At 41.3% G+C, this 21,307-nt stretch overlaps 1 protein-coding gene and 1 long non-coding RNA gene across 9 annotated transcripts in view; one reads left to right on the top strand and one right to left on the bottom strand.

The window, feature by feature from the left end:
• LOC134212133 (cGMP-dependent 3',5'-cyclic phosphodiesterase-like) overlaps positions 1 to 21,307 on the top strand; it is a 208,371-nt gene that overhangs the window by 2,163 nt on the left and 184,901 nt on the right. The window lies entirely within an intron of this gene.
• On the bottom strand, positions 6,835 to 8,751 carry LOC134216236 (uncharacterized). Its single transcript, XR_009980567.1, has 4 exons — positions 8,575 to 8,751; positions 8,157 to 8,471; positions 7,439 to 8,092; positions 6,835 to 7,352 (listed from the first exon to the last, which is right to left on the bottom strand). It is a non-coding gene; the product is annotated as an uncharacterized LOC134216236 (long non-coding RNA).

The raw sequence follows: 21,307 nt of genomic DNA, 5'->3' as shown, positions 1-21,307 counted from the left end.
GCCAAAGAATCGATTGAGACAATAAAACGAAATACCATCCTTAACGGGAAAGGTAAATTAATCCAGCTTCCCACGTTCGGTAATGACGGTTTGTCGGTGTGTAAAAATCAGTCGGTCACTGTACTATTTGACACTAGCTTGTTCGAAAAATGTATTGAAGGTAACCACTTCCTTCGGTGGGGTTTGATCCCACGACCCAGTACCAGGAACTAATAACCGGGACCAGACACTCGGAATTTTTCGGTGTTGCGCTTGAAGTCTCCATCGGTGTGTAGAGTTCTAGGTATACAAATGAAAAGACACCAAGTCAGTTGTCAGTTTTTCTCCATCATTTGCTTTCCGTGCAAAACATGACAGCATTGTGTTTTTGTTTTTTTTTTTACTTTCACCGGTTTTCCTTCACCTTCCACCTGCGATATTAGTAAATGCAATTTTCGACCAAAAATAAAACGGGAGGCGCTGATCCAACATGACGAAGAACTGGAGGATTAAAAGATATGTATGTTCAAGAGTAGAACGTTCCGGATCCGTACAACACATTCTGTTGCCGCTCCGTCACTTCATCTATTTTCAAGGAGTTCCAGCAGGGATTCTACGAGAAGTTTTACCAGAGATTCTTCTAGAAGCTCCACCAGGGTTTCCTCTGGAAGTTCCACCAAGGATTCCTCCAGGAGTACCACAAGCAGTTTTACCAGGGATTCCACCGTAATGTCTACTAAGAATTCTAGGAGTTTCAGCAGGGATTCCACGAGAAGTTCAGTCAAGGATTCATCCAGGAGTTCCACCAGGGACTATTTCAGAAGTTTCACCATGGTTTCCTCGAGAAGTTCCACCAAAAGTTTCACCAGGAATTCCTTCAGGAGTTCCACCAAGGATTCCTCCAGGGATTTCTCCAGTAGTTTCACCAAGGATTCCTTTAGAAGTTTCATCGAGGATTTATCCAGGAGTTCCACCAAGGATTCCTCCAGAAGTTTCACCAGGAATTCCCTCAGGAGTTCCACCAGCGATTCCTCCAGGAGGCTTACTAAGGATTCCTCTAGGAACTTCCAACAGGGATTAATCGAGAAGTTACACCAAAAATTCCTTCAGAAGTTCCACCAAGGATTCATCCGGAAGTTCCACCAGGGATGCTACCATAAGGCCTACTAAGAGTTCCTCTAGGAGTTACAGCAGGGATTCCACGAGAAGTTCCATCAAGGATTCATCCAGGAGTTTCACCAGGGATTACTTCAGAAGTTCCACCTTGGTTTCCTCGAGAAGTTCCACCAAGGATTTCTCCAGAAGTTCCACCAGGGATTTCTCCAGGAGTTTCACCAGGGATTTCTCCAGGAGTTTCACCAAAGATTCTTCCAGAAACTCCACCAGGGATTCCTCCAGGAGTTCCACCAGGCATTCTACCAGCAGTTTTACCAAGGATTCCCCCGTAATGTCTACTGAGAGTTCCTCTAGGAGTTCCAGCAGGGATTCCACGAGAAGTTCCATCAAGGATTCATCCAGGAGTTCCATCAAGGATTCCTCCAGAAGTTCCACATTGGTTTCCTCGAGAAGTTCCGCCAAGGATTTCTCCAGGAGTTCCATCAAGGATTCCTCCAGAATTTCCACCAGGGATTCCATCGCTAGACATACTAAGGATTTCTCCAGAAGTTCCACCAGGGATTTCTCCAGGAGTTCTACCAAAGATTCTTCCAGAAGTTCAACCAAGGATTCCTTTAGGAGTTCCACCAAGGATTCCTCCAGGAGTTCCACCAAGAATTCCTCCAGAAGTTTCACCAGGAATTCCTCCAGAAGTTCCAACAAGGATTCCTCCAGAAGTTCCACCATGGATTCCTCCAGGAGTTCCACCAAGCATTCCACCAGCAGTTTTACCAGGGATTCCACCGTAATGTCTACTAAGAATTACTCTAGGAGTTTCAGCAGGGATTCCTTGAGTAGTTCCATCAAGGATTCATCGAGTTCCACCAGGGATTTGTCCAGGAGTTCCACCAAAGATTCCTCCAGAAGCTCCACCAGGAGTTTCACCAGGAATTCCTTCAGGAGTTCCAACAAGGATTCCTCCAGGAGTTCCACCAGGCATTCTATCATTTGTTGTACCACCAGATTCCACCGTAAGGTCTACTAAGGATTCCTCTAGGAGTCCACCAAGGATTTATCCAGGGATTCCTCCAGAAGTTCCACCTTAGTTTCCTCCAGAAGCTCCACCAAAGGTTTCTCAAGAAGTTCTACCAGGGATATCTCCAGTACTTCCACCAGAGATTCCTCCAGAAGTTCCACCAAAGATTCACCTAGAAGTTCCACCAGGGATTCCTCCAGGAGGCCTAGTAAGAATTCCCCTAGGAGTTCCTGCAGGGATTCTTCGAGAAGTTCAATCAAGGATTCATCCAGGGGTTCCACCAGGGATACCACCGTAAGGCCTACTATGAATTCCTCCTGGAATTATTTGAGAAATTCCACCTTGATTTCCTCGAGAAGTTCCACCAAAGATTTCTTTAGGAATTCCACCAAAGATTCCACAGGAAGCTCCAGGAAGCTTCCACAGGGATTCTTTCAGTCGATTCTTCGGATTTCCTTTGTGGCACCAACTTAGTCAGTGCAATCAATTTAGTTTGCAATGTGTTCGCACGTTATTGATCTGGCAATGGACCAATCAATAAGCAAAAACTGCCGCTATGAAATGAGCAGATCGCGCCACCGTAGACATGTTCTGTCAAACACACATGAATAGAAATATGCGTATACAGTGTCGCCGTTGTTTTAATGCGGTGAGCGCAAAATGAGTTACCTTGATTGATCCATTGCACCTTAAGCCCTCAGTACACTGTTTGTCATGATGACAAATATTTGTCAAGTTTATCCGGATATCTATCAGATTGACCAGAAATCGAGATGGATATCAGGCTGACTTGACAAATATTTGTCATTATGACAAACAGTGTACTGATAGCTTTATTCCTGAAGAAGCATCTGTCATAAAGCTGATTAAAGTTTGTACAGATAATCCTACACTTCAGCAAACGGTGTTTATCCATCACTCTATAAATTAATTTCCCGGTTGATTGGATGACTTACCGCATTATTCCCGGGTATTTCCAACTGGATGGATACCTTATTGTGAATAAAGGAAACACATTCAAGGATATAGAGCATTCTTATGAATGATTTTCGGGGTAATGTTATAGTATCTCTTCGACGGGTTAACGAAATCCACATCCAATGCAGTTGATCAGTTGAATGAATCGAAAACAATGGCTGGTTGGCTACCCTCCACTGCTAATATCGAATACTTATTTCTATATATAATAAACTCGTGGGAGATTGGGTTCTTTAATCTAATTACGAGACTGTGATAAATACTGTAAGGGTCAATTTCTTCACCTCTGCTTAAGCCTTAAACCAGGTTTAAACGTATGGGTGAGCACCGCTTAAGAGTTAAGCGAAGGTGAAGAAATTTGCCCTAAGTGATACAGTTAAACGCGCGTCTGCTCGGGTGTGCAGTCAGTGATAAAACTAAATCTTGATTCTTTCGATTGCCACCCCAACAAACTATTTAAGTTGAATAAGCTAGTTTTTTAGCTGAACAAGACAAATTGTGGCGCAATAAGCTCTTTATCAGACTCCAATGCTTGTTGGGACTGCTGTACCAGACAGCCAGTGGTGTAGCTAGGGCGGATACTACACTATACACGAAGGCTGTCAAAACTTAACCACTCTAAATAGGGGAACTGTTCCCGTTTTTAACTTACTGAAAGAAAGAAATCACCGCTTTATTGTTTTATAGATGCCCCTCACCATACTGTTTTCAGAATGTTAATTCCTAGTATGCTTGTGTATGCACTTCTTCTTCTTCTTCATTGACATTACATCCCCCACTGGAGACATTGCAGCCTCGCAGCTTCAGTGTTCATTAAGCACTTCCACAGTTATTAACTGCGAGGTTTCTAAGCCAAGTTACCATTTCTGCATTCGTATATCATGAGGCTAACACGATACTTTGAGGGAAGTCGAAACAATTTGAAAACCGAAAATTGTCTAGACCGGTACCGGGAATCGAACCCAGCCACCCTCAGGATGGTCTTGCTTTGTAGCCGCGCATCTTACCGCACGGCTAAGGAGGCCCCACGTGTATGCACACTTAAAGCGGTTTAATTATGAGGTGGCACAGAATGTCATGAACTTGTTTCGAAATAATTGCTCAATTTCCATTACTAACAAAATCTGTCTTTGCATTTCATTTCTCCCTGCATCATGTCTCCCTTGCAGAATCATGCTTTTATTCAGCCATAATACATAGAATTCGTTCACAGTTAGTCCGTGTGTTTGTTCACCTTCACAATGTGCATTTAGTTGAGAAGCGCTGAGTATATATTGAAATATGAAAGATGTACCAAAGTTCATTGATTTTTGGTAACCTGCTGGGACCCACTCTGTTAAGCGCAAAACTTTCTCCAAACGACGACATTTATCCCGTACAACTCGTGTCACACATCAACGACAGCGATATCGTTGACGATCTCAGGTTCGCCAAGTCCGGCATAACATCTTGCTGCCTTTACTTCACGTCCAAGGAAACAAACATCTTACATCTCAGTATCCGTATTTGTCCCCCTGGTCGGCGGATAACTTTCACACCAATAAACTCATCTTGCCCCCGCGTTGTCATATAGGTAATTTCGTGTACATTTATCTATCCGGAACATAAGCACCAGAATTTCTTATGTACGTAGGCCATACGAGGCTGCGCTCCAACATTCATTAGCTGCAAATGGAGTGTGATGGATTAAATATTTTTGACTGATTTGAATCAAATTCTGTTAAACCTACGTACCTATTGTCCGATCTAGTTCCTTATGGAGCGTGTATTGAGAAAACATGATTGTAATGAGGGCCTCAACTGTTAGCAGTAAGGACATCGTGGAGGGCTTCGAAGGACCGCATGATTACGGAAAACAACATGCACTCCCACTTCCAAGGGTCATTGCTTCGGAAACGTAGACATCTGATGCAATTTGAGCAATACAAAGGCTAATCACAGATGCCGCCGGTATTGCAGCTTTGTTTCCGGATGTAACGGCTAGAAGTCGGCGTTTCCAACCTGCTGTTTGGTCATCGTTTCTCCACGGAATTAATATTCCTTAAACTTGTTCTTAGTTCAGTAATCCGAATGGTTTTCATTGTGTCCCAATCGATAGAAAAGAAACGAGCCGGTTTTGATAAGTTTTAGGAGCTTCAGAAACGGATATTGCTGCAGTACACTCACGTAAAAAAAACTTATTAGTTTACCTTATGAAAATTAGCCACAAGGAATCGGTTTGAAAAACATAAGGTAGCCTTATGAACCAGCATGAACTTTGGATGAACCAGGTCTATAACAAATAAAGGTTCCCCCAAACACACGCGATGCGACAGCCGCGACGCGATTCTATCGCTTGGCGACAGCGATTCTGTCGCCGTTGATATGGAAGTGTAAATAGAACATTGCTTGCAGCGACCCAACGATAGAATCGCGGCTACTAGTTGTCGCCGTCGCGGCAGTGAAATTGCTTAGGTCTGGGGGAGCCTTAACGTATATGTTTATCTTATGTTTACTTTACTAATTTCATTAAGCAACCTTATGAATTTTCATAAGTTTGTTTTAAGAAATTCTTACAATATTAATATAAATTTAAATTCATGATTTATCTCAGTAAAGAAATAATGTTATTTCAGCCAATAATCATCGTTACAGTATAGGTTCTCAATTTTATTATCATTTGCAAAATACATGCAATACTAATACATTTTAGTGCCCTGATGCAATATAACTGATTATTGATTTAAAATAGCATACAAAACTTTCTAGGTATTCCAGATTCAAGCGCATAGCAAGCAAATCTGTGAAAGTATGTTGTCTAGCAGGCTAATCGTCACTGACAGTATCGACTGAGAAATCTGGTCATCCACCTTCAATTCCTCCACGACAGGTGGACCAGGTGCTAAAAATATATTTGGGATTCATGAATTGCATTGTCTTGATAATAACTTCGAGAATACTCACTAGATGTTTGATTCAGTAGTGGGAAGTGTGGATTTTGCCATCGTTCTAGATGCACGACAAAGATCAGTAAAATCGTGTTCTTCATCCTTGTCAATGGTTGGCAACTTCCATTGATCAGTGTTGACTAGTAGAACCGGTACCGATACTACCGCCTTTAGAGCTATGGTGATATGTTCTTTACCTAATTTCATTTCCGATAATTTATTCTGAGACGTAGTTAGATCATTCAGTTCACGATCGACGTTATTTGCCAGGTACCTAGTTGCTTTTCCAAAATGCTGCTGTTGGTGCTTCATATTGACTGCTTGTTGGGTGGTTCTCCAATCTAGCGATTTTTTGCTTTATTTTCGAAATAATCGGCATTTGATCATTGGAAGCGCCTTCACCTCGTAAATTATTCTGCATGACATGTATTTGCTAAAATTAGGAAATGCGTAACTAACTAACAACAAATTTTAGCAAACTAAATACTCACTAAATACTTCAGCAACTGATTCAACAATAAAAGGGTTTCCGGTGGCAATGGTTGATTGAGGATCTGACTATTCAAATATCCCGCTTGGACAGCCATTTGGATCTGCTGAACCAACACGTATCCAAAACACCAGCAGTACCTCAACCCACTTCGCTATTTGGACCTCCTCACTGAACGGATCAAGACTCGATGGAGGAGCCTGATTGAGATAGCTTTGCAATGGTTTGCTAAGAGGGTTCAAACCAGCCAGATGTGAATTGCCACCGTGTCGCTTGCATGTTGTTGTTCGGTTCATTTTGGTTCTATGTAACAATTGATATAGAATTAATTTATTTATCTAGTGTATACATATTTTATTGTTGGTGTAAAATGTAAGACATGAGTTATTCTACTTAACGGTCAGTTAACAGTGAAACACTGTAGAAGGCCATATACTATACTGTTCCTGTCGAAATATGAATCTTTAGAGTCATCAAATGCTGGAATTTATTGGAATACATATAAGCCATTCCACCAAACAAGTTTTAGAAAGTTTAAAAAAAAAAGTATAGTAAAAGGTACAAACTAACATTGGTCACCCGAATGAGATTGACACTATCAAGTTAATTACATCAAAGCATCGCGGCTATGATGGCCACCAGTCGGACAGCACTCTCGAATACAGGAGACAGGCATGCTCTCACAATGCGCTTTCTTACCACTGCCACCAATAAGGCAAAGAATCCGACAGGCGTTTCTATATTCTCAGAAGTGAAACATTCGATCAGCAGAAGTGTGCGTAATCGTCACAACTTCTTCTTCGCGTCCGTGTGAGGCAAACAATGGATTGTTGACAATAACGAGACTCTGTAAAACAATTTTACAAAATTCAATACACGTTGGTATGGGTGGGCTAATACCATAGGGTGAATCAAGTTGTGCACCATACTGACCGGTTATTGAATACCTTGGAGGTTGATTGTTTATCCCCAGGTTTATCCGCCTTCTCCTCCTTAACATCGGCGATTACGAATCGATAGTAATAACGTAATAAATGCGCTATCCGCATCTTCAGTAAATGCACACTCGACTCTGGTTTCATGAGGGCAAAATTCTAGCAGTTATTATAATACCTTGTGGTTTGCACTTTTTTGCCAGCAACCGTTCCTTTGCAGTTTTGTCAAGTTTCAAAATTCGCTCAACGATATGCGTGTTTACTTCTCCCGGGTAGATATTTAGCAGCAAATTATGAGACATGATATCAGAAGAACTGCCATAAGACTTTCGAGGTTTCTTCCGTGATTCGTTTTTCACCAAACCGAATTCTCCGAGCCCGAATCCATGTGTTTTTTTATCGTTTTCCGCTTGCTCAATTCTCGTTCAGATAATCATATTCGTCCGTAATGGCTCAGTAGGTACTATGACGCTGCGATGCTAACTTTCTTGATGTTGATCAAATTCAGCTCAAACAGTTGCTGTATAGCCAATACAGATTAGACTTGTTCGGAGCAAATCTTTGAATGATTTTCTCCTCCTGCTGTGCAATTCTTGATGAATTGGAAAGCAAAATACTTTTCGATGGTCTTTTCTTATTTCCGGATCGATATCTGGAGATAAGTGTGGAAGACTTAAAGTCTAATTCAGTCACAGAAAATTTAATATTTAACTCACCTTGTTCCAGAAATAGCCGTCAAAATAATCTTGCTTTTGTCATCTGTTATTGAAACACCAGCAACGATCAAGCTTCCAAACTTCTTTCAGGACTGCTTCCACCAAGCATTCCGGCATCTATTTCTCGAGTAAATACTATCAGTTCAGGGTACACACGACCGTTTCATGTAAATATGTAACTCATATTCTGTCGATGCGGGTAAGCTGGCGTTCTGCTGCTAGTGATAAGGTAACGGAATTGTTTCATGGGATAAGCAAGCAACAATTTAGCAGCTTCCCATATGTGGATTTTTACCCCTGGCCGTTGCATATTAGCTGAAAACCCGCAACTATGGTTATTGAAAAGTAGATTTTAAGTCTAAGCAATCAGCGAACAACAGCTAAATTCTATTCCAACATTTCTTAATTAGATTCTTACCTGTATCTGATGCCATGAAGTCGTCTAAAACCGCGGCAATGCATTGATTATTGTTAATTTTATTTAATGTTTGTTTTTTTATTTACGGTATTTACCACCGGTTTGTGCAAACGTTTGTGCAAATAAAATACAGCGGAAGAAAATAACCGAACACTATTTACTGAAGTAACGTGACATCATCCGTTGAGGAATGTAAACAAAACTTTGACAGTAGAAAAGTCTACACTGAACAAAACACTCTCTCACAAATCTACCACAATTTGAGTAAAATACACTAGCGCCTCTGGCGGTGCTGGTCTCGTCAGCTCTTCTGGGTTGCATGAATTTTTAATCGGTTCTTCGGGACAATCACGTCCCGGTTATTAGTTCCTGCCAGTACACTAGACAGGTGTTTTCCCTCCTCAGCTACGAAGAACCTTAGTCGACCCCTTCGTAACTTTGCTGCTTTTTTCCAATTTAGTATTCTTTTTAGTTTTTCCTCAGTTATTAATAGAAAGTTTTGAGGAAAAGCAAAATAAAAACACATGTGAGTGAGGCGTCGGGCGAAAGAGCTTTTATTAAGCCTCCGAGGCGACGCTATGTATGTGAAAAAAAATCTTGGAGACTGTTTTGAGCTGTCCCGACCAACCATTTCTTCAATTTCCTTCAAAATTCTTCATATAGATCGTTAAAGGTTTTCATATCAACCGTCGATAGTGATCGATGCCATTTCATGAAGAATTTTAAATTAATCAAAAGTCAAACATGAAAAATTGTTATCGATCTTTTTCAAAATATCGATGTCAATTGATACCACCCAAAAGTTATATATTTGTACAGTTCTACTTTACCGCCCTGTCAAAATTTCCAACAAAAACAAAAAATAAGTTCTTTAGAGGTTTTGTTTTTACAATTTTTGTTTATTTATTTGCTTAATCGGGAATCGAACCTGAACAAGCGATAATGTTATACATTTGCCCAGAGAACTAGCCCACAATGAAGTGATGGTTGTAAGCAGCTAAGTTTCAACAACATGCTTAGCCTTGGAATTTTCATTCGCATATTACTTGCATATAAGGGAAATTGTTTCCCACCTAACACCATTTTCATATTCATCTTATTTACTTTAATGCGAACATACAATGACAGCTGCTGTTAATTATTTCGTAAATTGGAACTATATTACGGCTTTTAGAATTGAACTCCTAATGTCGTTTCATTCAACATCTGTTCATTTTTTAGAAAATTACTAAATCATAATTTTTGAGATGTAAACAAACCGCAAAATATCCCTCTACTTGCTTGAAAACAGAAAAGCGGTTCTATCCGCAACACCCAGAGTCAATCAAGCTCAAGCTTTCACATGCACATGCTCCTAGGTTAGTCAGCATTTCGCCATCATTGTGTGCCACATCTTCGTTCAGGAGTTTTTAAAATTGGTTTTCTCACGGTGGAAGGTAAATAATACTGATAAGCTTCGACTGCTGCCTAACATCAGAAATCAACTGAGCACTTTATTATAGGCTTTTTATAGAAAAGATATTTTAATTACAAGATAAACATTGTCGCTGTCATCGCTGTCCGGAACATCTTTTACAGGCAAGGATAGGAGATCTAAATGTCAATGCAGGAAAAACACATACGATTTGACAGTTAGTTACCACACATGTTTCGGACAGCAGAACAAAGGGAACCGAAGTGACAATCTTTATCTGGTAACTAAAATTTTTTTTTTATTTATAGGAATACATAAGAAAAGATTTTCTCTTATCTCACTTTCATTATACCTTCGTCTCCCTATACCGGGTTCGGACTAGTTTGTCGAAACTAGGTGGCTCCTACAACTCACCTTCCTTTGACATAAAATTCAAAACTTATTTAACATGAATTCGAAATCGGTAATTCAAAAATAAACGAAATCCTTATTAGTATTGGTAACTTTCTTTCGCTTCGATCGCCTAATCATTGAAGGCGTTAATGGCATTTTACGTTTCCTCAGCCTTGTTTCTGAATCTGGATCTCTGCTTCTTCGCCCAGAACATGTATTTTCAAGCGCCCTCTGCGTTGAACACGAAGGCAAAAATCGAACGGGCGCATCAAAGATGTTAGAATCGGATGCAAAGCTGTAAAAATCTTCATCGTCGCTTGCTGAATGTGTAGACTATAGATAGTGGAATATATAGATGAGCGAAGATAAATCCTCTGTCTCCAAACGAACTGTCAAACGTGTCTCCAAACGAGCATGACGTCACGATTTCAATGGAAACGTTAAGGGCTGTGACGTCATATGCGCGTGTGCACGGGCAAAAAAATCGACTCAGCCATGCTTTCGCTCATCTATAGATTCTACTATCTATAGTGTAGACTATTGGTTGCTTATGGTATGAACTGCAGGCTGTCCTGGAAAATCTCGATCGACCAATATTGATGTTGTTGAGCGATCGCAAGAATCCTCAGCCGAACGTAACTGTTGCCGGTGAGTAGAGAAATTTGTGGAACTTTTTAATGGTGCTTACCATCGCTAATGCTTAAAATAAAGTAAAATTAAGTAAAAGCAATAGGTTTCTCTACGCCATTTACTTCGCGTGCTATTACGGCTCCTATTCCATAGCTACAAGCATCGGAAACCACAACAACTGGCTTTTTTGGATCAAAAAATTCCAACAAATTTCCGTTTAACAAATATGCTTTACATTCATCAAAAGTCTTTTGGCATATGCTGGACCATACAAACTGAACATCTTTCCTCAATAATTTATATAGACAGATTTTCCGTAAAAGTTTAGCAACCCTAAGAAGGCCTTAAGTTCTGAAACATTCCTTGGTGGTTTGCTGCTCGAATCGTTTCCACCTTTAATGGACATCCCGGATAAAAATTTACAGTAACTTGTATGACATAACCCATTGAAATACAATAGATTGTGTGGCAAACAATACAAACTATTGTATGCTTATTGTAAAATGTTCACGGTTGTAAAAGATCTTTATTGTACGTACATTAAAATAACAATATATTTAAATGTTTCCGATATATTCTATTATATTTTTATTGTTCGCTTATGTTTAGTATTGCTCATCCAAAAACTAAACAAATTTTAAAAGTATTCGGTTTGGATGATCTGGAAATCCGTCTAATGTTATTGAATTAATATAATTTTGGAATATTTCATGGATTTATTATATTGATGAAATAACAATTGAAAACAATAAAATTACAATAGCTTTGTTTGTTAAATAAATAAAAATGTTATACCGATTCTCAAGTGTATATTTTCATATTGCAGGTCTTGTTGCAGGTCTAGAATTGTTTTGCAATAAAAATTTTATTTCAAAAAATGAAAGGGAACAAAAACTTTTGCTTATCATTTCACTCGGAGAATGGCTGGATTCATTTGAGCGTGTACAGTTTTGTTTATAATTAGTGAAGAGATGAAAATAATGAAACTGTATGGTGCAGAAAGTGTCGTTTTCATTGCAGTTTCTGCTGCTGGGGAAGCGGTAGATCACTATGGCTTCTGTACCGTGGTGAGTATCTAAAGTGTTGAAGCGCGTTAGAGCATCATTACTGGGCGCGAGTATTTTGATCACCCTCACTGTACTGTCATTTTAGATTAGTCATTCTTTTTCGCATCGGTCACTATTTTCGGTATTTTTGGTTATCATTTTGGTGGCTGCATTCCGTATCGGTGACGTTCGACGTTTGATAGTTCATCAAATAGTAGCGCTGTTATTTGGTCAATTTGGTCACCTGTCAGCTGCGCTACTGTTTTAGCAGCGCGTTTAGTAGCGACCGGTAAAGTGTCAAGTAATGATACTGGGCTTACAAACGGTTTATACTCACCACCGGTAATCGTAATCTTATACGTGCTTATACTACAAAAGTTCAATGTACATAATGAACGCAGTGGTTCATCCCGAACAAAAAATAAATGAAAATTTCATCATCATAATACCTGGTGACATGCCTGGTAACATGTATCCTTGTTCCTTTACAGAAATGAAGCTTATGATAAATAAAATACTGCTGCTTGCTGGTCACTGATTGAAGATCGTTCAGTGGCTACCATTGGCCAATCTCACCAACGGGATATAATAAGAACTGATGCAGGTAATTTTTTCATTTCTTCTCGACGTATTTTTTCTAATAAAACTGACATTCTTTTATAATTTACATTTTTCACAGGTTTATATCTATATGTATTGTCTATTCGGAACAAAGTTAGTACGCTTTTCAAACCGATGTTGGATTTTTCTCCAGATACAGGCAACCCACTTAACTTTGGAAGTAGTGGGCTGGATTCGTCTAAAGATATGCTAAACAACCGGAGGAAAATAAAATAATTTGTAAAACAATTAATTGTATTGAATTTTTATTGTAATATTGAATTATAAATGTTTTCTAAATCCTTTTGTATTTCTATTGTAAAACAATAGAAACAGTAATTGAAAACATTTAAAACACAATGTTTTCTATTGTTTTCTCGCTCGAAATCATCCCATTGAAGAACCGTAAGATCAATTGTTTTGCTCCGAATTTTGTATGGAAAATTTTCGATTTTTTTTATTGTAAAGATACATAACAACCCCCATTTTTAATTGTAAAAGTCCCATTTACCATTCATTTTATCGTGGAAAACCATTATTTCTCATGTGATTTTATTGTCAAAATTCCATTATATTAAACGGTAAAAATTATGTTTTAAATGGTGTTGTAACAATAAAATTTATGATATTTTAATGATATTTTTTATCCGGGATGGCATTGAACCTTTATTCGAGATAATATGTCCAAGATAAGTTAAAAAACTGACAAAAAATGCGCTTCTTAATGTTAACTTTTTTGTTTGCCTTAGACATTCGATCTAAAACTAAATAAAGATTTTTTTTACAGTCTTCGAAGTCAATCCCTGCGTCGTCAAGATAACAAAATACTAAAGGTAAACCGTTCAAAATTTGGTCCATGACTATTTGAAATATTGCGGTGCTTGACCGCCTTGGGGAAGTCTGTTATAAACATAAAGTCCTTTTAAAGTGTTGATGACCATAAATTTTCGAGACCTTTTTGAAAGCTTTAATTGAGTGTAAGCACCAGCAAGGTCCAAAGAACAAAATACTTTTGCGCCAGCCAAAGATGCAAAAAGATCCTGTGCATTTGGCAAAGGGTAAGTATTCGAGACAATAAGTTTATTTATAGAGACATTACAATCTATCACTAGACTGAAATCGTGATCTTTCTTGACAATAACAACCACCGGTGAAGCCCATTCACTAGCTTCTATGGGTGTGATAACTCCATCCTTTTCCAAACCTTCTCCATGTTCAATAAGTTTTTGCCTCAACCGCAGGGGAACATCGTAAGCTTTCTTGAAAACTGACCTATCCTCCTTCAGAATAAGGTCACCCTCGTAGCCAACAATTGGGTCAGAAAAAACCTTTTTGAAGATGTTTGAAAACTTACGCTGAATGTCCTCCACCGTGCTCTCAGTCATGCTTTCTGTAACCTGGTGGACCATCGCTTTAGAAAACGGTTTACGCCAATCGGGGAAGAACAAATCAAGCCATTTTCTGCCAAAAGGGGAATAATTCTGCGAGAACGCTTTGAGCTTTTTAGAATTACTAATTCTAAGTGCCTATGACTGTTTCCGTTAATATTCACCAACACCTTGATGCATCCTCGCACTTCCAAATTTGCTCCGTCAACGACTAAATGGTCGTGACTAAATTTGGTTTGATGGTCACGCTCATCAATAACACTAATCCCTGTGCCGCAGTCTACTTCCATTCGCAATTACTTTGTCCAAATGTTTGGATTGGAGATGTTGATTTTTGAGGAACGTTATCGACAAAATTAACATGCATCTTCTTCTTTCTTTTCAACTCATAGCAGTATTTTTTGTGTGCCCTTTTTGAGCATGAGCATGAGAATGAGCATGATGACCGTGCAATTCGTAGTTGCTACTCCGTGATCGACCAGAACAATCGCAATTGCACAGGGAACCAATGGATGGAAGCATGGGATTTGCTCTCCAACCTCAATGTGCACAGTCCGAGAGCTCTAGTATTTTGGATGGTCGATAACGGCGCTGGCCACGTCCTCACGGTCACGGAAGGAATTGATGATGCAGTCTCACTCGCTCACTACAAGCTGAGAACACCTCTGCACTCGCCACGAGTTCCTGCGGAATTTTATTGGAATCTGGGGTTAGGTTTTACGCAGAGGTTCGTCTTGGTTAACGGGTTGCCAATGTGATAGTAATGAAAGGGTAGAGTATATTCTAATTGGATGCCGAAACGAGCTTTTTTTTTGGCTCATTTCGAATTCTAACAGTTACCTGCTAGAACTTGTTGTAGGTATATGGATAGAAGATGGAAACGGTATGAAAGCCCATTTCCAGTTTTAGCGATTGCTAGAACATGAGAAATATATGAAAAGATACAAAGTAGGAGGAATGGAACGGGCCTGGGATTGAACCCACGACCTCCTGCGTATGAGGCAGAAGCGGTAGCCATATGACCACCAAGCCCGTTACTATTCATAGCAGTATTTTTTGTGTACCCTTTTTTGTTGCAAAAACTGCCAATTTTCGTTTAACTTTTCAAAAGGGCCTAAGTAACATTTTTCATGAATTAATTTGAATGCAGCTATACAGCTTTCGTGTTGTTCTGTTGATTGCGGTATTCAACTTAATTCATGAAAAATGTTACTTAGGTCCTTTGAAAAGTTAAGCGAGATTCTATTCCTTCTTTCCTTGCTTCTAGAATGATTTTTAGTAAAAGCCTTTCTTTTGTTGTCCTCTACTTTCGCAACTACCGTCAATCTATTGTCATTCATCATCCGCGTTCTAACACCAGCTACTTCCCGATTCACAATAATCTTTTCAGCTTTCGGCAATGTTAGATCTTCCTCCTCAATCAGCTTGTCCAGGACTCCCATTATTAATTTGTCCCTAATAGCCGTTTCTTTGAATGCCCCAAATTAACTTTCTGTTTGCAATTTCACTTTCAAGATAAAATCTTTTTTTTTTTGTGTCTTTATTAAGGAGACTTTCAGCCCGAGGCTGGCTCGTCTCCGCCCCAGATAAAATCTTCTGCGGTCTCAGATTCACCTTGTTCTTATTCTTCTTCTTCTTAATGGCATTACATCCCACACTGGGAAAGAGCCGCCTCGCAGTTTAGTGTTCATTAAGCACTTCCACAGTTATTAACTGCGAGGTTTCTAAGCCAAGTTACCATTTTTGCATTCGTATATCATGAGGCTAGCACGATGATACTTTTATGCCCAGGGAAGTCGAGACAATTTGCAATCCGAAAATTGCCTTGCCCTCAGCATGGTCTTGCTTTGTAGCTGCGCGACTTACCGCACGGCTAAGGAGATTCATCTTGCACCATGTTGTAAAATTTATACCGCTGAAACATATCAGTGCCAGCTTTGTCAAAACGGCGTTTTAAAGAATCGATTATTGATTCATAAGTCTTAGTTGCCAAATCTACACCAGGGTGCAAGAGTTTCAACTCGCTATCCAGCTTTCCACGCTCGGTAATGGCGGCTTATCGGTGTGTAAAAATCAATTGGTCACTGTACTGTTTGACACTAGCTGGAGGAAAGCCCACTGGCGTTCCTGGGTGAGGGGAAGGGAAAAAGGCCTTTTCGACAGTGAGTTTTCCTCCAGCTAGTGTCAAACAGTACAGCGACCGATTGATTTTTACACACCGACAAGCCGCCATTACCGAGCGTGGAAAGCTGGATAAGTTTCTCTACCGCAAAGCCCGAGGAAGTAAGCAAGCTTCTCATCCGGGGGAATCTTATTGATTTTAAAGATCCATTCAATCTGCTCCACATATTGTGCGAAGCTAGTTCCAGGGACAAAAGTTTCAATAGAACCTATCAGCGGCATTGTTTAACTGATATAGAATTAACAAGCAAACAAAGAAAAAACAAAACTATCTCAAATACAATGCCTTTTATCATATAGACATGAGATGGAAAATGGATCACATACCTGTTAAACTATGAAGGCGCTACTTTTACCGACCAAAACCTGGTTCGGATCGGGGATTAGCACCACGGTTCCACTCGATAGGCCACAAGCAACAGCACCAAATCAACAACAGCAACCAACAACACAGCAACAGCCCAAGAATTGATCCACCTTATCACCACCACCAGCCGGTTACACCGCCTTCGGATTGACTCGTTCCTGATGATGGCTTCTTCAGCGGAAATCAAGAACAAAACGGTAGTATCACAAAGCGGCTAAAACAAAACTCGCTGCTCGTTTTCACAATTTCTTACCGTATGCTTCACAAATGTCAAAAAAACTGCCACAATTAGGTTCTGCAGCGTCTGTATCTAACCTCAAACTGATGACTGATTAGTACAAGGGCCTCATACGCCTGTCACTGTCGAACAAAGCTCGTGTACTCTGCATCGAAGCTTAGAACCGGTGTTAGGGCGCAATCGTTAATGTGAACATTTTTATATTCCGTTAGTTACTGCAAATAAATTCTTTTTCGAGTCCCTATAATCAAGCAGGTATCTCAAGCATACCACATCGTTATAATGCTGCATGATTGAGTGTTTAATTTTGTTAAAATATCGAAAACAAAAGTGTGCATAAAAATTGCCTCGCCATAACAAAAGGTGGTAGAGAATTAACACTGTTGTTTACAGTTTAGAACCAAATCCAGATGTCGCACATGTTAGGGTAGGGATTCAGTGCTCCGCCTTCTCCCCCTGGATTAGTAGTACTTCGCATTGGACTCGGGGGCAGCCAACCAATCACGAACTCGAACCGTGTCGGAGTCAGTGGAAAGTACTACTGAACTGTCAAAAAAGTTTATACGACGAGGACCGAATTCATTCGTGACGTCATGCTGCAGAATCTAATGCCATAAAACTGGCAAAAATCAGCTGAATATATCGATTCAAACGTTAGAGGTAATACACTATGGTCCAATGCACCGAATGAACACAATGACGTTTGAGACGGGCGCTGTTTACTAAAAATGAACACTTTCATGAACTCGATGAATGAAAAAGTATTCATTCTTAGTAAACAGCGCACCGCTCAAACGTCAATGATGAACTCGGTGCATTGGACCATAGAGGACGATTGTCGCTGCGGTTCCCTTTGTTATCGTCCCCAAACATGTTGGGTACCTATCTGTCAAAACGTACTTAATTTTCCTTCGTTGGCATTTAGTGCCCTATCCTCCCCAGCAAAATATGTTTCGCTATAGTGACGACAGTGACAATCTTCCTCTATAGTTAATTACCTCTATTATTCAAACGCCTTTTTATTTTTGCTGTCTTACATCAGAACTCATCTGAGTACTTTATTACAGGCTATTTCGACACTGTTGTTTCATAAGGGCGAAAATCGCAAACGTAAATAATGCCTTCTTCTGCCAATTCCTCAACAGCTAGGACCGCCTCCAGCCAACAACCACTTGTAGCTGGTGGAGCTCCGCGCCTTCTACCGAATGGAAGTGGAAAACACCGCCAAAATTTTCTAATCCTCCGGAAATCGACAGAAGAAGTCAATGTTTACGTTTGCGACTTTCGCCCTTATGAAACAACAATGTCGATTTATAGGAATACATTCGAACAGCTTTACAGAAAATCAAATCGACCACATCTGCATCAGCCGAAAATGGAAACGGAGCCTTCTTGATGTACGGAATAAACGTAGTGCCGATATCGCGTCTGATCATCACCTCCTCATCGGCGAAATACGCCTGCGCATTGCGCGGATTCGTCGGCAGGAGGAAAGAGTTGGACGACGATTCAACACACGCCGACTGGAAGATGCCACGGTGAAACGGTCCTTCGCTGAAGAACTGGAGACGCGTGCTGCAGATATTCCGGAAGGTGGCAGCGTGGAAGACCAATGGACCGCCATCAAGAATGCCTTCATCGCCACCAGCGAGAACAATCTGGGCGAACTACGCACCCAGAGAAAACAATGGATCACCGATGAGACCTGGAGGAAGATAGAGGAGCGAAGAGAAGCCAAAGCCGCGATAGAGCGATCGAAAACCAGAGGAGCCAAAGTCTTAGCCCGTCAACGATACACGGCTCTTGAGAAGGAAGTAAAACGCTCATGTCGACGGGACAAGCGAGCGTGGGCAGACTCTCTGGCCGACGAAGGAGAGAGAGCCGCCGCAACCGGGGACATTCGCCTCCTCTACGATATCTCACGACGCTTAAGCGGGCGAAGATGAATGCAACGATGCCTGTGAAAGACGCGAATGATCAGTTATTGACCGACCCAACTGACCAGCTGAAACGCTGGTTTGAGCACTTCGAACAACTTTTTCAAGTGCCAGCCAGGCCATCACCACCTCGGCATGAACTGCATAGGATCCGACGTATAACACGCGTCAATACCGAAGCTCCATCACTGCTAGAGATTCAAACAGCCATCCAAAGCATGAAATCGAATAAAGCCCCAGGGGTCGACCGCATATCAGCCGAGATGCTCAAAGCTGACCCCATGACATCCGCTCAACTACTGCATCGTTTATTTCTTAATATCTGGGACACCGCAACTTTCCCGGTCGACTGGATGCAAGGTATCTTAGTGAAGGTGCCCAAAAGGGTGACCTGACTGTATGCGATAACTGGCGAGGCATTATGTTGCTGTGTACCGTTCTCAAAGTTCTGTGCAAAATTATCCTAGCCCGGATTCAGGAGAAGATCGATGCGACTCTCCGGCGGCAGCAAGCCGGATTCCGTGCCGGAAGATCCTGTGTGGACCATATTGTCACGCTCCGCATCATTTTGGAGCAGGTCAACGAATTCCAAGAGTCCCTTTACTTGGTATTCATTGACTACGAAAAAGCTTTCGACCGTCTCAATCACGAGAATATGTGGGGCGCCCTGAGACGCAAGGGGTTCCTGAGAAAATCATCGGCCTCATCGAAGCACAGTACGAGGCCTTTTCGTGTAGAGTGCTGCACAATGGTCCTGTCCGACCCTATCCGGGTCGTAGCTGGTGTGAGGCAAGGATGTATTCTATCACTGTTACTGTTCCTCATCGTAATCGATGAGATTCTGGTAGATGCGATTGACCGTGAACCAAACCGCGGGCTGTTATGGCAGCCTATAACCATGGAGCACCTAAACGACTTCGAATTGGCGGATGACGTTGCACTACTCGCGCAACGGCGCTCTGATATGCAGAGTAAGCTCAACGACCTTGCCGATCGCTCCTCCTCGGCAGGTTTAGTCATCAACGTCAACAAAACCAAATCGTTGGATGTAAACACGGTGACTCCTTCCAGTTTCACAGTAGCCGGGCAACCAGTGGAGAATGTTGAAAGCTTCCAATATCTTGGTAGCCAAATGGCGTCAGACGGCGGTACCAAGATCGACATAGGCGCACGGATCAAGAAAGCAAGGGCTGCCTTTGCGAGTTTAAGAAATATCTGGAAAAACAGGCAGATAAGTGAACGCACCAAAATACGAATTTTCAACTCTAACGTGAAATCTGTGCTGTTATACGCTAGCGAAACATGGTGTGTATCAGTGGAGAACACTCAACGGCTGCAGGTGTTCATTAACAGATGCCTGCGGTATATAATTCGGGCCTGGTGGCCTCACAACTGGATCTCAAACAACGAGCTCCATCGTCGTTGTCACCAGAGGCCGATAACAACAGAAATTCGGGATCGGAAGTGGGGCTGGGTCGGCCACACTCTACGTAGGGGCGGAAACGAAATCTGTAAGCAAGCATTAGACTGGAACCCAGCGGGACATCGCAGCAGAGGCAGACCCAGAGGCTCATGGCGGAGAAGCCTCAATAAAGAAATAAAAGAAGTCGACCGAAATCTAACCTGGCAACAGGTTAAAGCGATAGCCGGGCATCGCTCAGGATGGAGATCTTTCAAGTCGGCCCTTTGCACCACCGGAGGTGTACAGGATCCATAAGTAAGTAAGTAAGTAAATTCGAACAGATTTTCTCTTATCTCACTTTCATTTTACCTCCGTCTCCCTACCGGGCTCGGAATAGTTTGTCGAAACTAGGTAACGCCTACAGTGTTCTTCGTAATGCTGCCGCTACCTCTGGATCACCTCACACAGGTTCCTCACACAAGAAGGTTCCCGTTCATGTCCCTACACATGTCAGACTACGTCACATAGTCTTTTACGAGAATTGTTGAACTTCTCATAGAATTTTCGTCTGTTATTAGCGCGGTACAGTTGATCCGTCTCTTCACGGTGTCGATCTTCCTTCAGGCGCTATTTTCTCCGGCAAATCGAGTTTTGCTTGTTCCGCGCCCGTTTGTATCATGCCTCGTTTGCCCTCGTGCGATTTTGTACACCGACTTCAATGCGTGTTGAACACCGTCGAGAGTTTTGAGCGCAGGCATTCTGCAACGAGATAGTGGTCGGACTGCGATGGGTGTGAACTTTCGTGATGGCGGAGAAGAATTATCCGTTAGAACTTGGTCGATTTGGTTTTCCGTTTCTTGGTTAGGTGATCTCCATGTGGCATTATGGATATTTTACCGGAGGAAGAAAGTTCTTCGGACTACCATTCCGTGGGAGGCTGGTCTTTCTTAGCAGTGTGTAAAGATGCACGGCTACAAAGCAAGACCATGTTTGGCCCGACAATTTTCGGGTTGGAAATTTTCTCGACTTCACTGGGAATAACTTTGTTTAGAAACATCGCAGTTAATGAATGTAGAAGTGCTGATTGACCACCAAACTGTGAAGCGGCCATGTCCCAGTGTGGGATCATGATCGAAC

Source organism: Armigeres subalbatus, chromosome 2 (assembly GCF_024139115.2).
Source record: "Armigeres subalbatus isolate Guangzhou_Male chromosome 2, GZ_Asu_2, whole genome shotgun sequence".
NCBI lineage: Eukaryota > Metazoa > Arthropoda > Insecta > Diptera > Culicidae > Armigeres > Armigeres subalbatus.
Note: the sequence above shows the minus strand (reverse complement) of the source record. Positions and strands in the feature narration are given on the sequence as shown.